This window comes from Phocoena phocoena, chromosome 10 (genome assembly GCF_963924675.1).
Source record: "Phocoena phocoena chromosome 10, mPhoPho1.1, whole genome shotgun sequence".
Taxonomy (NCBI): domain Eukaryota; kingdom Metazoa; phylum Chordata; class Mammalia; order Artiodactyla; family Phocoenidae; genus Phocoena; species Phocoena phocoena.
The window spans coordinates 84,352,858-84,369,780 of NC_089228.1; the positions used below are offsets into that span (position 1 = coordinate 84,352,858).

Sequence of the window (16,923 nt, forward strand, 5' to 3'; positions counted from 1 at the left end):
ATTCTTAATAATTTTATCTTTGAACTTGTGTATTTTAATTGAAGTCCAATGGGCCACCAGAGCACGCTCATGAGGAAAGGATATAATCAGAATACGTGTGTCCACCATTTCGGCAGCTCCATTCCAGTTACAGTCTTTGTGATGCCCCATGAGCACAGAATTCCAGGGGGCCCACGAAGCGTGTGAATTCAGTGAGACTCAGAGTGAGTACAAGGTAAGCAAGTTACACATACAACTGAGTAAATGGGGTGCTGACAGCCCCTAGGGGCCATGCTTCCCTTTTGAAGCAAACTTTGCTTCAGATGCAAAAAAAGCCAATGAAGTCCTAAGAAACACAATCCTATCATACCCTTTCGTGTGTTACTTCCTTGTATTTGCCAACCACTCATGCTTAAAATGATGACAGAGAAGGTCAGGAAAAGATAGGGCAACACATCGTTCCTTTTTTCTCAGTCCTTCCTCATTTATCGATAAGTCAAAGAGTGTGTTGGTAGGATGTACATATATGAAGAAGAGAAATAAAAACAGCGGAGTTAGTTTTGTGCGTGGTTTCCATTGTTCTGGTAAGAGTGAAATACATGTACACTCTATGAGATACAAATGGTGTAATTTTAGTGATTCTACTCCGGAGTTAAATGCTCTGATATTTGCCTTTACAACTGACATTGCACATTATAAAGATGGACAGTGAAATTCACGTTAAGAATTAAAAATCTAATCTTTCTTTACTCAGAACAGTATTAACTAACAAAAGCCACCATGATGAGTTGAGGGAAAGACAGACTGTAGAGGGAAGAGAAAAGCTTTCTATTTTAGTATTTTTAAAGGCTCTTTCCCTGCGTTTTGAACAACGGGCTCCACATTTTCATTGTGTCCTGCAAAGTCCATTGCCTCAGCTCTGGGTAGAAATGGCACCTGCTGGAGGAGGGGGTAGAGAGAATGACTTTGCTGGCTTATTCCAAGGTCATGGTTTGGTGACTGAGGAAGGCAGTAGTACTTCTACTACTACTAGTGACAGGGCAGCCAGGAGGCAGCGCAGGTGATGCGTGGTGATGGCAGCTCAGCATCTCTTGCTTTGGAGGTGCCTGGGGGACGTTTAGACAGAACTAATCCTCAGCTGGAAAGGCAGGCCTGGAGCCTAAGAGAGAGACGGATTATTCATGAGAGGCGGGCCTCGGGTTAAATGGTCAAAGCCTTTCAGGGAGCAGAGAGAGGGCGGGAGAAGAGCTGTTCACGTTTACAGAGCACTTGCTAAGGCCCGTAACTCATTTGTTCCTCACCTTAGGAGGTGAGGGCTACTGTCCACATTTTACAGGTGAGGAGGTGGCTCAAAACCTTCCCTAACCACTCCATCCTCCTCTGCCTTTCTTTTTTTTCTTTTTTTTTGCAGTACGCGGGCCTCTCCCTGTTGTGGCCTCCCCCGTTGCGGAGCACAGGCTTCAGACGCGCAGGCTCAGCCGCCATGGCTCACGGGCCCAGCCGCTGCGCGGCACGTGGGATCCTCTCAGACCGGGGCACGAACTCGCGTCCCTTGCATCTGTAGGCGGACTCTCAACCACTGCGCCACCATGGAAGCCCCTTCTGCCTTCCTTTATCTCTGTTCTGTGCTTCATTTTTCTCCATAACATTTAGGTCACCATCTGACATATTGTATATGTTACGTATTTATTTTCTCTCTCCCTCTCACTAGCATGCCACTCCCTGAGGGCAGACTTTTGTTACATTTTGAGTACTGCTCTTTTTGTCTCAACTGAGCTCGGACATGAGGACCCATGGGTGACGGGTTTTTCAGCATTACCACAGAAATGGATTTAGTAAAACTGTAAGATAAAGGTCCATTACTCTTGATACCCCACTCGCATGTGTCTCTTCATTTTGTCATGTATAAAGCATGCTTATTTTTTTTTGATCCTCAACATTTCAGGCTGAGATAAAATAAAATGTATCAATATTAACATATACACACTACTATATATAAAATAGATAAACAACAAGGACCTATTGTATAGCACAGGGAACTATACTCAATATCTTGTAATAACATATAATGGAAAAGAATCTGAAAAAGAATATATATACATATATATGTATATAACCAGATCACTTTGCTGTAAACTTGAAACTAACACAACATTGTAAATTAACTATACTTCAAAAAAAAAAAAATCTCAGAAAAAAATGTGGGTAGGAATCATTATCCAGCTGGGTTGTTTCTGTGAGGCAAAAATGAAACAGTATCTCTAACACGTTGTAAAATGTAAGGTCCCTATGAACGTCACTAACCGCTGTCCAGAAAATTATTTTTTCCCTTCAGTAACTTGCTTGTCCCTCTCCCCTGCTCTACCTCTCATTCCTCCTTCCAGCCCTCCTACGCCACCTCTTCCTCCTTTCTCCCCTTCCTTCCCATTCTCCACCCCCCACCCCCGCGCTTTCCTCCTCCCTCTCTTTCCTCCCTCCTCCTCCCTCTCCCTCTCCTGGGCTCTAGTCCCTTCCCCCACGTCTCCTTCTGCCCCCTCCGCCACCTCTGACTTCTGATAATTATCTTTAGGCTTTTCTGCCTCCTGGTGGCCAATATGCATCAATGCATGTGCTACGTGCCTGGGAAACAGTCTCCGTCTCTCTACCAGTATGAAAGGAGTGGGTAATAAACAGGCAAGCCAAGGGCTGTGCTGTGCAGAATCCCAAAAGCCGAAAGACGTGGTGTTTTCCCGCAAGAACATTATAAAAGATTTAGAAGGTCCCATGAATAGATTAGGATTCTGTAGGCCACAAATTCAGGAGTTAATTCTGTATGTTTATTTAATATACAATATAAACCGAGGTATATCTCAGTCCCCAGCCCTTTTCTGCTTAGTGGCAGGACCTTAGCCAAATCGGGCTACATCTAAGTCAGTGGGCTTTGTCTTAGTCCAGGACTTTATCAACTAACTTGCGGACTCCACGTTTTTTCGGAATTTTATGTCAGTTTGAGCATGAAGAGAAGAGCTCTTTGTCCAGGTACCCCCGGAAGAGTTGCCGGCTCTCAACTGATATCTGCCCACTAGGAGATATGCCGCTACATCCTTGTGCGCTGGTTTCTCAGCGTGGAACCTCGCAAATCCCCGCGTCTTTCCTCTACATCCTGGCGAGGTGTCCGGGGGGACTGTGCGCCTCTCAGCCACCTGCACACCAAGCGGGACCCGGAAACCTGCTTCAGTGGAGCTTCCGTTCCACGCTGTGGTTCTGCCTCAGCTCCTCCGGAAGCCGGGTCCACTGGGTTCCTACATCTTTTTTTCTAAAGTAATCTTGATTTTTTTTTTTTTTTTTTTTTTACTGTGATCCACAGTAAGAAATACATTTTATATTGTAACTCAAGACAGCATCCATATTTATATAGATACCATTTGCTCTTATACCTTTTTGCTCTATTTGATATTTTTAAAATGTTGGTCGTTACTCAATGTATTGATTTTACAATCCATTAATGAACCAGGACCTGCAGGTTGAAAAGAGGTTGAAAAGCACTGTCCTATGATTATTGTCTGTGGCATAAACGTTATGCCTCAAGTCCTGCAGGGCTCTGCTTTGTTACCCAAAAGACAGGATTTTGAGGCTCGAAAGTTTACTTTCAAATTACAGTTTTTGACATGGATATTTTAAAATGATTTTGAAAGTCAAGATGCACTTATGTCTCATCATATTAATGCTGTAAGAACACTTTTATTCTGGCATGAGGCCGAGCAGAGAGTTTTCTTATGCAAAAGGATAAATACATGAGTTAACATTTCTTAATATTTTCTTGCCTACACTTTCTCCCAAATATACCAAGGTGGCATATTGATTATTTTGCATTAAAGTTACTTGAGAAACGTTCAGTACAAGAAGAATACTCTGACTCTCCTTTTTCTCACTGAGAAAGTTTCCATGGAAAGGTATCCTCCCTATGCCGAGAGGATGGAGGACATCCTTATCTGGGGAGACAGGGAATTGGAGGCTGAGAAAGCTGTATACACAAACTTTGTTACTTCTTCATTAATTTGCTACCCCAAGCAAAAAACCCTTTGTTTTGTCAAATCTTCACAAATAATTGATTATTTTTGTCTAAAAAGGAGCATAAACAGCCTGGTTTGGTCACTTCTTAGGTCCTATGCCTAAGGGGCTTCCATATACACCAAATTAAATTTCTTTTTCTCCTGTTAATCTGTCTTATAACAATTTGATTGTTAGACCAGCCAAAATAAACTAGAAGGGTAAAGGAAAATTGTTCCACGCCTACACGAGGGATCTGGAATTTTTTCTGTAAAAGGCTGAATATTATATATTTTGGGCTTTTCTGGGCATGTGTTCTCTGTCATAACTACACTTGTGTTGCAGCCATAGATGAATGGACATGGCCGTGTCCCAATGAAACCTTATTTATTTATGGGCACTAAAATTTGAATGTTATATAATTTCAATGTGTCACAGAATATTATTCTTCTTTCCATTTATATTCAACCATCTAAAAATGTAAAAACAGCTGTGAGTGATACAAAAACAGATGATGGGCTAGATTTGGCTCAAGGACTATGCTTGCCGACTCCTGCTTTAATCTAACGACTTGACAGTTGAGAACTTTCCCAAGGCCTGGTTTTAAAATTCTACAAAAAAATTGGGAAGTGATTTACTCAAATGAAGGAAATCTGGTGAAGGAACTGACCTTAAATCATAGCTTGACTCTTTGTTAAAGTGCTTTATATTTAATACAAATCAAAATGCATAAGTGAATTATTAGCATTTCTATACCTGCGATCTACTGTGTGTTTTATATACTGGATGCTTATATCTTAAAAAGGAAAACTTTCTATTTAGTGGAATATTTGTAATTTGCTGTTCTCTATGATGTTTATGCTATAAAACTTAGGCACTTCTATAAATACATATAAAATGTAAATGTGTGTAATACTAGAGTTCTTATAAGTGTTACTGCATACTAAAAGGAATTGATCCAAAGGACAAACTCTAATGATAAGATTCATTTATAGGTTTATTAAAAAAATTTTCTTTTTGTAGATTTCATACTTTGATCATAGCTGAGGGGGTGGCGGGGTGTGTGGATATTGTGTCAGTCAAGTTGCCTGTTGTCAGGTTCATCCCCTACCCTTCTCTTGCTCTGCTCTGTACCACAAAGAACTACATTTCCCAGCCTTCCTTCCCCTCTGGCTTCTGGGTAGGTGTAGCCAATGGGAAGACTGACAAAAGATTGGAATGCGGGAGGAAGGCAGAATCCAGGGCATTTCTCCATCTCTCTGCTTCCTATAGCATTTTCTGCTGCAGCTGCATCTGTTCTCGGACTAGAGCTCCTCCTTCTGGCATCCTAGCTCCTGCTACTCATCCCTGGGTCATCCTCTGTTCTAGCCCCCGCTCTGGGCTCTAACGCCACCTCTTCCCATTGTCCCTCCATCTTTAGGAGTATAACAGCTTCTTGCTGTTGATAATCTCTGCATTACCCTCCTGTGAGTCCCTATACTGACAGCCAGTTCATTTTGCTCTCTCTTACAATGTCTCTTAAATATGGCCCAGACCATCTGCTCCTTGAAGGTTGGGAAGGCAAACTCTGATATGAAATCATAACTCAAAAGACAGACTCCTAAGGACTCTTAAGTGTAAACTTTAATTTTCTCTCCTGAAAAGTCAGGTTACTGACACTGTTAAAGTCCGCTGACCAAAGACCTCCAGGAATACACTTGTAGTCAAAGTTAGGTTTGGGGAGAGAGCACACTGGAGGAATCTTGGGGCATCTAGCTAAAAGGGAGTTGGGAGAAGCTTATTATTCTGAGGAGGGTGTGAGGAAATCAGACATCAGTTATGGACTGGGTGTTGTCAGGAAGCAGGGCAATTCAGTGAGTAGGTATTTCAGTAATCTTTATGTAGGAGGAAGGAGGATTAAAGTGGGGCTGGAGCTGTTACTGGTCAGAAAGCACAGTCACTTAAGCTGGAAAGGGGGTTACTTATCTCTGTGATTGCAGAGTATCCTTATCTCTTTCCTGTTTCAGACATAGTTATGGAGGGACCTTGTCTCCACCTTGTTCTATCACAGGTAACAGAGTGGCCTTGTCTGATTATTGTTGATACTGTAAAACATTGTGTTCAAGTGTCCTGGCGTTTAGCGTCCAGCTCCTGGATTTTTTAATTTATTTTTTTAATAGTTGTGACACCAACCTCACAGACATATTGAGAAGATTGAATATAATTATATAACACCATATGAAAATTCAGAGAAATGTTTTCGGGCACATAGTAAGTGCTTAAAATAAATATTAGCTTCTTCTTATTGTCGTTATTGCTAAGCAGTGATAGACTAGACCCTGGAGCCAGCTTGTACTGGTTTGCAGGAGCCAACTGTACACATCTCTACCTAGCTCAACGTTCAATGATTTCAGTGACTTCACAGCTGTAGCTTGAGTCAGCTATGGTAGGAGAATCTATACCAGAATAGTGTTCTTCCCTGGAGAGCTGGTTATTAAACATATCAACATACCACTGCCTGGGATGACCAGGAGCCTCAATAGCCCAGTGAGAAATGAATGCGGAAATGGAAGGGCACTTAAGAAAAGTATTTGTTTTGATTGGAGTCAGAAGAAATTGGAAAGTCAGTCTAAAGTAAAGTCATACCTAATACCACATTATTATGAGAATTTTAGGGTAGTATAACATTTGCAGAGCACCACTATCCATTTCTACATTTCTTTTTTTTAATGTGTACAAAGCTTTATTTTTCTTGATCAATATATTTTTATTGAAGTATAGTTGATTTACAATGTGTTAGTTTCTGCTGTATAGCAAAGTGATTCCGTTATACACACACACACACACACATATATATATATACATTCTTTTTTAAAAATATTCTTTCCCATTATGGTTTATCATAGGCTATGGAATATAGTTCTCTGTGCTATACAGTAGGACCTTGTTGTTTATCCATTCTACATATAAAAGCTTACATCTGCTGACCTCAACCTCCCACTCCATCCCTCTCCCAACCCCCTCTCCCTTGGCAACCACCAGTCTGTTCTCTATGTCTGTGATTCTGTTTTTGTTTCATAGTTAGGTTCATTTGTGTCATATTTTAGATTCCACATATAAGTGATACCATACGGTATTTGTCTTTCTCTTTCTGACTTACTTCACTTAGTATGATAACCTCTAGTTGCACGTTCCTATATTTCTGCCCAGCTTGGATTTATAAGGTGAGGAAGTGAAGTGCAGGAAGAATCCTAAAATAGTTTACAAAATAATTTACATTATTAACGAGGTAATAATTTTTAGAATTTGGGAGAAATTTGTGTATTTTCTGCCATACGTGTAGCATGTGTGTGCTAATGAATCCCATTACTTTATCACTTGGTGTATTATGAGAATGATGTAATTATGATGTTTAGAGTTAAGCACTGAAATGTGGGACATTAATAAGCAAACAATAGTAAGACAGTATTGTATTAGTGATACCAGTTGCTTTATAGCACCCGTAAAAAACCCATAAACCCCGCCCCCCCATAAATCTCAGTTTTTCACCTAAATAAATGTTTTTCTCTCAGGCAACATCTAGGGCAGATTGTCTGGTTGGTCTTCACATGGTCGCTGACTTTGGAGTCTAGGACCATGGAGTCCTCTGCGTTTGACAGATAGAAAGGCAAAGGGACATAGAGAGGAAGCCCCCAAACCAGGAGAGGCTTTCCTGGGTCAAGCTTCAAAGTTTCGAACTGACCGGTTACAATTCTTTCCATATTCCATTGTCCAGATCTCAGCCACATGGCCGAAACTAATTGCAAGGCAGGCTAGGAAATGGAGTTTAGACTGAATGTTTGTGTCCCCCCCCAAATTCATATGTTGGAACCTAATCCCCAGTGTGATGGTATTTGGAGGCGGGGCCTTCTGGAGGTGATTCAGTGGAGCCCTCATGAACGGGATTAGTTTCCTTATAAAAGAGACCACAGAGGACTCCCTGGCCCCTTCCACCGTGTGAGGACACAGCCATACTGAACTGCTGATGCCTTGATCTTGGACTTTCCAGCCTCCAGAACTATGAGAAATAACTGTTTTTTTTTGTTTGTTTAAGCATCCAGAACTATGGAGAACTATGAGAAATAAATGGGTTTTTTTTTTTGTTTAAGCCACCTAGTCTATGATATTTTGTGATAGCACCCCAAACAGACCAAGACAATTGTATTTCCAAGAAGAAAAGGAAACAGACTTTGATAACTACTCTAGCAGCCTCTTCTGCAATAATTTACCAAGTGTTCTGTGTCACAGGGGATCCACAACCAAAATGAGGGACATATATCAAGTCTGAGAGTCTGATTTCTTAGAGAGGCCGCCATCCCTCTGGGTCAACTTCCTGGTGTTTGTTCTTAGCAGGGAGTGGTAGCCATGCTATGGTGAGGTGGGTGTGGTAGCCAAAGAGGATATGTTACGTGGAGGGCAAGCTGACCTCTCAGACGGGCCCCCAAAGAGGCTGTGCCTTAGCTTTTAGTTTAGTTATTTTCAATAGGTAATCAATAAATATATAAGTCAAATATATGGTATACTAGACGCTGATATATAGTATGCAGCATCTAGCCTAGGAAAAGCAAGGAAAAGAGATAAGGAGAATCAGAGGTACACAATTTTGAGACTCCTGGACAGGATATTCTGAAAAATGATCCACTACTGTAAAACAGACGCACCTCTCTCTGAAAATTAAAATTTCCAGTTCTTAATCTTGAAAAATGGGTTCAGAGCTCAGGATTCATTTTTCAGAATATCTTTTTCTAGGAGTTCAAAGCGACCTCTCCCTTATTTACATCTCGGGAAAAAATCTCATTGAGATTCGAAACCCGCCTGCAGTTTCCCAGACAGGTGCTTTAACCAGTCAAACCATGGTGACGGGATCACTTGCTTCCTCCGGCAAAAAAGATTTCCTGCTCTTCTTAGGGGCAGTTTCAGATCCAGTGATCGGATTAGAAAGAACTCTCGCAGTATGAAATCGATCATTTCAACTAAGGACAAGAGCGGGTGTAAGGAGACGCCGCTGTCGCGCAGATGGGATGCGGCACAATTAAACTTCACTTACTTAGTACAGATGATTAATTTCATAGATCAGGTTGACAGGTAAAGGAGATGGGGGGCTCCCGCAGGACCTCGTGGCGCAACGGTAGCGCGTCTGACTCCAGATCAGAAGGTTGCGTGTTCAAATCACGTCGGGGTCAACTGTTTTAGTGTCTGTGGGGTGTACTGGTCTATGAAGTGAAACGTAGAGAACGACAAAAATTCCTTCCCTGCTTTCTCCAAACTTGGATACCCTTAAGACACCTTTAGAAACTAAATAAATAGGTAGGTGTACACTACTGTTACGTGCTTTGGGGGTTTTTCTCTGGGCCCATAAAGACATTTTTATTCTTTTGTTGCAAAAGACATTTTTCTTTCATTGCAAACGTTCTGAATTTCACTCTTCACTAACTCCCAGCCTTCTCTCCACGCTCACTTCTGTGCTCCCCGACCCATCTCCTGACCCACGTCTCTCTCCAACCGTCAGAAGCTTAGCAGATCTTCTCAGACAACTAGTCAGATTCGAGGGGGTGACCTCAGCTCACCTGCTTCACACCTGGGTCAGCTTTTCCTTGCTAGAGAGCTTACATAGCAAGCAGATTCGTGGCTCTCTGCGATTCCCCTACTCCTGCAAACCATGGAAAGAGTCAGTTCATTTCCGGATGCAGAAAACCTGAACGTAGTTTTTTGTTTGGTTTGTTTTGTTTTGCCAAATTGAGACTAGAGGAAATGAACCATTACATCAGAGAAAGTTAATCCTCTGGGCTAGAAGTTCCCTGAACCCCCTAAAACTCTATGTTAAAAAAAAATGTACAGGAATGTGCATTTTTTCTTACCTGGGACTCGAGAACTCTCCAACAGATTATGAACGGTCACATGACAGCAAGGAAGAAAGGGAAAGCACAATTATTTCATCAGAGCCTATTATTTTGTATAACTTAGAATGACTTTAAAACATGACATATGGAATATCAGCAGATATTTTGTTATAGATGTAATGTACACATTCACATAGCACCTAGTAACAGACATTGCATCTAAGCATGCCTTTGTGCATGGGGAAGAGTATCCAAAGTAATCTTTATCCATTTCTTATTAGCCCTATTCTTAGTAGTTAGTTCAGGGCCTTGGCCATCACATTACACAAGACAGATTCCTGGTATGGGGGAAGAGAAAGAGAGACAGAAACAGAGAGAGAGACAGAGCGAGAACACATTTAATCCTGCAGGCTGGAGAAAAAAAAAAAAAGTCTGAAAAAAGCTGAATACTATGTGAGGGCGTGTGTGTGTGTGTGTGTGTGTGTGTGTGTGTGCGCGCGCGCGCGCGCGCGCATCTGTTCTCTCTTACTGCAGAGTGGCGCAGCGGGGGCGTGCTGGGCCCATAACACAGAAGTCGATGGATCGAAACCATCCTCTGCTAAAGGCGGTTACTTTTCCTCCTGAAGAGACCTTTGGGAGAAGAGAATTTATTAAGAAAATTTGCCTTCCGTATATCCTCTTTGGTGAGGTGTCTGTTGAGATCTTTGGCCCATCTTTTAAGCATATGAAAAGCATATATCTTGAGAAGAATGCAAATTAAAACAACGAGATACCACTACACATCTATCAGAAGAGCCAAAATCCAGGACACTGAACACCAAATGCTGGTGAGGAGGAGGAACAACAGGAACTCTCATTCTTTGCTGGTGGGAATGCAAAATGTTAGAGCCACTGTGGAAGATGGTTTGGCAGTTCATACCATCCAGCAATTGCCCTCCTTGTTAGATTGCCCAAAGGAGTTGAAACTTACGTCCACACAAAAACCTGCACACAGATGTTTATAACAGCTTTGTTCATAATTGCAAAAAGTTGGAAGCAACCAAGATGCCTTTCAGTAGGTGAATGGATAGATAAACTGTGGTACGTGCAGACAATGGAATATTATTCAGCATTAAAAAGAAATGAGCTACCAAGCCATAAGAAACATGGAGGAAACTTAAATGCATATTACTAAGTGAAACAAGCCTATCTGAAAGGCTACATACTGTATCATTCCAATATATGACATTCTGGAAAAGGCAAAACTACAGAAACAGTAAAATGATCATTGGTTGCTAGGGGTTGGTGAGGGGAAGAAGGATGAATAGGCAAAGCACAGAGGATTTTTCAGGCAGTGAAAATCCTCTGCGTGATACTGTAACGCTGGGTACACGTCATTCTACATTTGTTCAGACCCATAGAATGTACAACATTGAGGGCAAACAATAATGAAAGCTGTGGACTTTGGTCCACAGTAGATTCATCGATTGTAGCAAATGTACCTGCTCTGTTGATAATGGGGGAGGATATGCATGTGTGAAGGTGTGTGTGCTTTCCTCTCAATTTTGCTGTGAACCAGTAACTGCTCTAAAAAACTAAATCTTAAAAAAAGAGAGAAGAAAAAATTGCTATCTAGAAATCTTCTCTTTGTGAGACTTCCAATCTTAACTCTCAGAAGAATGATGCATTTGAAAGGTCTCCTCTTTTAATTTCCCTCACATATCTAATGTAAGGATTCATCAGCTTCAAAAACAGTTTAGGGATGTGATTTAAAGAAAATGCGTGTATGTAAAAGAAGAGTAGCGAACTATAGCTGAAGTCTGTTTATTAACATTTTTGTCATTTTGTATAACGTGATATTATAAAATAAATACATTTTTAAGTTAAAAAAAATTAACGCAGAGGCCTGGGAAAGATGGGAATTTGTGGAACTTCTAAGAGTCACAAAAGTGACGAGCCAGCCAGGAGTCGAACCTGGAATCTTCTGATCCGTAGTCAGACGCGTTATCCATTGCGCCACTGGCCCGCCTGCAGCAGCTCGTACCTTACACTTTTAGAAAAAGGAAGTAGCGGCATTACTGTTGCTCTAAATATGAATGTGTGAAATCTCTCCTTTCATCTTGTGAACCTCAAAACCTCAGAATTGAACTAAAAGAAAGTCTTACTGGTTATTCTTTCTCACTCATGCAGTAGGATTCCTTCGTGGTCTATGAGAACTCTGTTTTGATGTAGCTTGTAAAAGGTCTGAGAGAATGTTTAATATTTTAAAAAGTAACTTGAAGGTCCATCCTACCAGGCAGGTAAGATACATCAGACCTTGAACGTTGTAAAGAAGACAAAGCGTAGTCGGCAGGATTCGAACCTGCGCGGGGAGACCCCAATGGATTTCTAGTCCATCGCCTTAACCACTCGGCCACGACTACACACACGATTGTGTTTAATCTTCTTCATGTTACTATATATCATTTATTCTAAGCTACTTCAGTATTTAGTAATTAAAAAGGGCAAAACAGAGGAGGCTAAGTTCTATTAATAGTTGATGGAACCGAAGAGGATTCAACCACCTTCAATTCCAGCATGTGGTAAGACTGAGAATGCTCTTTGGTCTTTCCTAGAAAGCAAATCACCATATATTGCAATACTTCAAAAATCCCTATTTTTGCTGGAGTAGGAGATTTATCCTCAATAAATAATCTGACAAAGCTGTTCCTTACAGGTGCCGTATGTCCTCAGACATTTAGTCTAGTGCCTGGAATATAGTAAGGGCTCAACAAATGTCAGCAGCTATTGTAACCCTCATTTTAAAATTCAAGAATGAGGATCTATCAAAATGTTCTACAGGGAACCCCATCTTCTGTCTCTCTGTAAAGCTAAAAATATTTTAAAGCAGTAGATAGAATATTTTTGAATAAAATAGGAAATTAGAAAATATTTCTGAGAATCAGATCCACTTCATTGCATGGGGCCTTTTCTCACAAGAGGAAAAACAACTTTATCTGATACTCTATGGATAATGTTTAAAAATATTTGCAAAGACCACCTCCAAAGCAAGAACATAACCCCAGGATCTCCACTTTTCTGAAACTACACAACCATTATCACAATCTTATCTGTACGTGTATGCATGTGATTGTATTAATGTGCAAGTAGAAGATTTTATTTTTCATCAACAGCTTCATTCCATGAACAGAAGAAGGACAGGGCGTGATTGATAAACCACAGCTTATGTGCTGATGGATTGAAAATTATCTCCAGTCCAGACCTCTCTTCTGGGCTCCAGAATTGGACACAATTGTCCTAGTTATTTCTTTTTGCATGTCAATGGGCATCTCAAAAGCAATACATCCCCAAACGAATGCTCTATCCTTTCCCCCAAAACTTGAAACTCCTCCAACAACCCAAAGTTTTGACAGGAGCACCCAGGTACCAAACCCAAAGACTCAGAAGTCCCCTTATCCGTCCTCTCTCTGATTTTCTCTCCACAGCCCACAGGTTACCAGGTCTTTGGTTCAACCTCCTAATTTTTTCTCAGATCTGGTTCTTCCTCCCAACCATCAGACCCACTTTCTTAGATAGGCTTCTAACAGTTTCTCATAGGAGTTACTGCAACGACTTCTTGGAAGTCTTTTGGCCTCCGCTCCCTTGTCCCTGAACAGATTCATTCATTTCTTCATTGTTTCAGAATTTTTATTCTGGGCACAATTGCATGCCAGACACTTGGCTAGGTGCTTCTCACTCAGTGGAGAGCAAGAAAAGTGTGGCCACTCTTCTGAGGGATTTCTAGAATAAACAATTACAGAAGTAAACACTTACCATTGAGTATGACAAGTGAGAGGTCCACTGTGCCGTAGTAGCCCACAGGAAGAGTGTAGATCCCAGTCATGAATATCTTAGGTGGCTGCCTGGAGAGAGTCACTCATTAGACTCCAAGTTTCACGAAGAAATATTCCAGTTATACCTTTATTACTTCTGAATGGGCAAATGGACACTCAGTAAATATATGTGGAATGAATCATATTTAAACTCAGATCTGAAGGATGTGTGGGAGTGAGCCAGATTGGAGAGGGGAGTGGTGGTCTAGACTTAAACCTCATAGAATAGGGGAGAAATGGAAGAAAGTGCTGTCTGGCTGGAACGTTGCTTTTTAGAGGCGTACAGAGAGGGGCAGCAACGAGAGATAACACGAGAGACGTAGTTTAGGGCAGATTACATAGGTAGGGCTATGTCAACACTAACTGCTGTGTTCATCTGAGAACGCAAATCAGATTGGGTCCCTTCCCTCCTTTAAAGTCTTTAAAACTACTCTGTAGCCGGCGGGGAAGATCACAGATGGCATAGGAGGCCCTCATCACGGGCATCTATCTAAACTTCTCAGCTCTCTTTCTGGCCACTCTGTCAAGGGAGCCTGGACTCCTGAAGCATAAAGGATCTGCCCTTCCTCACAGGGTGCTGGTTTCTTGCTGCTGACCCTCTCTTTTGTCTCCTAGGAGCCCTGTGCTCTTCCGTCAGAGCTTTTCTTTAAACAGGACAGCTTCTGTCAAGCTTTTTTTTAAAAAATTAAACTTTTATTATAAACATTTTCAAACATTTAAAAAAATTGAAAGAATAGGGAATTATGTGTATAGCCACCACCCAGATTCAACAATTGTTAACATTTTGCCCTCTTAGTCTTATCTGCCTTTTTCTGTTGAATCATACAAAATTCATTTGAAGACCTCATGCCCTATACACATAAACATGTATCATCTAAACATGTCTCATATAACCACAATACCATTATCATAAATAAAAAAATCTAGCAATTCTTTATAAAAACATCTAATATCCTGTCCTTATTTAAATTTCTTTAATATGTCTTTTGGAGCCAGTTTCTCTTACCCGGATCCCACCAAAATTCATTCACTGTTTTGGGTTGTAATGTTCCCTTAGTTCCCTTTAGTTTAGAACAGGCTTCCAGCTTTCTGTTGATGTTGTTATTGTTTTGACATTGATTTTTAAAAAGTCCAAGCCTCTTCTAGAATGTCCCACATTCTGAATTTGTCTCACTGATTCCTCATGGCAACTTTTAGTTTATTCCTCTAAACTGGAAGTTAAGTCTAAATGATTGGTTAGAACCCTTTGATGGCTTACATTAGATTCAGGTTAAAAATTGTGGGCTTGACACTGTGCACTTTATAAAGTACTTCACATCAGGAGGCACTTGTCAGGACACCCCACTGATGGTGAAGATAAAGTAGTGCCCCCAGGGCTCCTTCTTTTTCTCTTTGCAACTAGCAAATAATCTTGGGGTGATACTTGACCACACACATACTGTTTCCCAATAACCTATTCCTAAGGGTTTTAAGATCATTAATGCTCTTTTCCTGGGTCTATTATTTCTCTAAGGATTACAGATGGTGAATTTTCTACCATTTTCCTGCATTTGTTAGAAGGCAGTTTGGCAAATCTGTTGACGTTTTTCTTGCCTTTTCCTGCAGCCCGGACTTCCCTCGGGGTTCTATGGCAGCTTCACATTTCCCCTGTTGTAACAGTCTTAGAACGCAGGTAGTACAAACTTCTATGTATAAAACAAATAAGCTACAAAGATATGTTGTACAGCACAGGTAATAGAGTCAATATTTTATATTTTAATATTATAAAAATTTTTAATCACTACGTTGTACACCTGAAACGAATATAATATTGTAAATCAACTATACCTCAACAACAAAAAATATGTACATTCAAAAAATAAAGTAAGCTGATGGACTAAGTGTCCAATGGAGAAATCTCGTTGTAAAGATAACTAAATCAACCCCATCTCCGAGGAAGCAAACTGCACCTGCAAAAAAAAAAAAAAAAAAGGAAAAAAAAGAACGCAGGTAGTTGGCGCTAAATCATGAAAGGCTGTGTCTGAGGTATTTGCACCATCGTCGAGTGGGCTGGAAGAACCTGAGAGACGTTATGCAGCTATAAGGTCCAGAATGGTTTTCACACTCGAGTGTGTATAGGACTCAGTTTTGGGTAGTTGGTTAAAACACAGATTCCTGAGCCCCACTCCCCAAATTCTAATTTTGTAGTTCAAGTGTAGTACTGAGACGGAACTGGGACTGGCTGGGAAGCCTTGCATTTCTAAGAAGCTCCCGGATGTTGCCACTGGTCCGCAGACCAAATTTTGCTGAGAGCAGACCGGGAGAACCGAGAACCGGCTGTTTGGTGGATACTGTGGAGACAGAGATAAGCAGACACTGGACGGGTAAAAAGAAACAAAAACAAAGGAAAGGGTGTGGAGCGGAGGTACATGGAGTATAAAGCTATCAAGATTTCTGATTACCGACTTTAAGAAAATTGTGTTATTAAGAATGATCACCATGCATGTCCTCAGGTATAACTAAGAAAATTGTTTTATTAAGAATTATCACCATGCAGGAGATTTCTGATTACCGGCTTTAACTAAGAAAAACTGAGAAAATTGTTTTATTAAGAATGACCACCATGCATGTCCTCAGGTAGTTTCTAAGTAGCAATAGGTTAACCCCACAGCAACCACGAAGGGATTCGAACCCTTAATTTTCTGATCCGAAGTCAGATGCCTTATCCATTAGGCCACGTGGTCCTGCAGTAGTAAGGGTGCTTGGGTAATTTGTTCAAAGAAAATAATCTCAACTATAATTGTAACACTGAAATTACTATTGCAAACGAAAGCATTTCCAACGCCTCAAAAATCTTACAGTCTAGCTGGGGAAACAAATTGAACCTAATGGTCAAAAGTACTGCAAAGTTACAACCGACGTAACTACCAAGAAGTTATAACTAATAATAACATATAATAGAGTGCTTTACCTTTTGATGGAAATCAGGGAGAAAGGCCACAGCAGGGAAGGAACGCTTGAGCTGAGAGCTGAAGGAGAGGAAAAGATAGAGCCGGATTGCTTTATATACTCAGGGAACCACCGCTGCTTTGCGGTGCTTTCAGGTAAAGATTGTGGATGAAAGGCAAGAATTCACTTCTGTGCACTCCAGAAATCCCACTCAAAACAACTCTAAAACATAAATTCAAATTGAACCAAAAGTTCGGGAGAGGAGATAATAGCAACAA

General features: G+C 40.9%; 4 non-coding genes across 4 annotated transcripts; 1 reads left to right on the top strand and 3 right to left on the bottom strand.

Moving 5' to 3' along the window:
- The first annotated feature begins 9,137 nt into the window (after nucleotides 1-9,137).
- Nucleotides 9,138-9,209, top strand: TRNAW-CCA (transfer RNA tryptophan (anticodon CCA)). The gene has a single exon. It is a non-coding gene; the product is annotated as a tRNA-Trp (tRNA).
- A 2,589-nt stretch (nucleotides 9,210-11,798) lies between these two features.
- Nucleotides 11,799-11,871, bottom strand: TRNAR-ACG (transfer RNA arginine (anticodon ACG)). Its single transcript has one exon. It is a non-coding gene; the product is annotated as a tRNA-Arg (tRNA).
- A 315-nt stretch (nucleotides 11,872-12,186) lies between these two features.
- TRNAS-AGA (transfer RNA serine (anticodon AGA)) lies at nucleotides 12,187-12,268 on the bottom strand. The gene has a single exon. It is a non-coding gene; the product is annotated as a tRNA-Ser (tRNA).
- Nucleotides 12,269-16,367: 4,099 nt separating this feature from the next.
- On the bottom strand, nucleotides 16,368-16,440 carry TRNAR-UCG (transfer RNA arginine (anticodon UCG)). Its single transcript has one exon. It is a non-coding gene; the product is annotated as a tRNA-Arg (tRNA).
- Nucleotides 16,441-16,923: the final 483 nt, after the last annotated feature.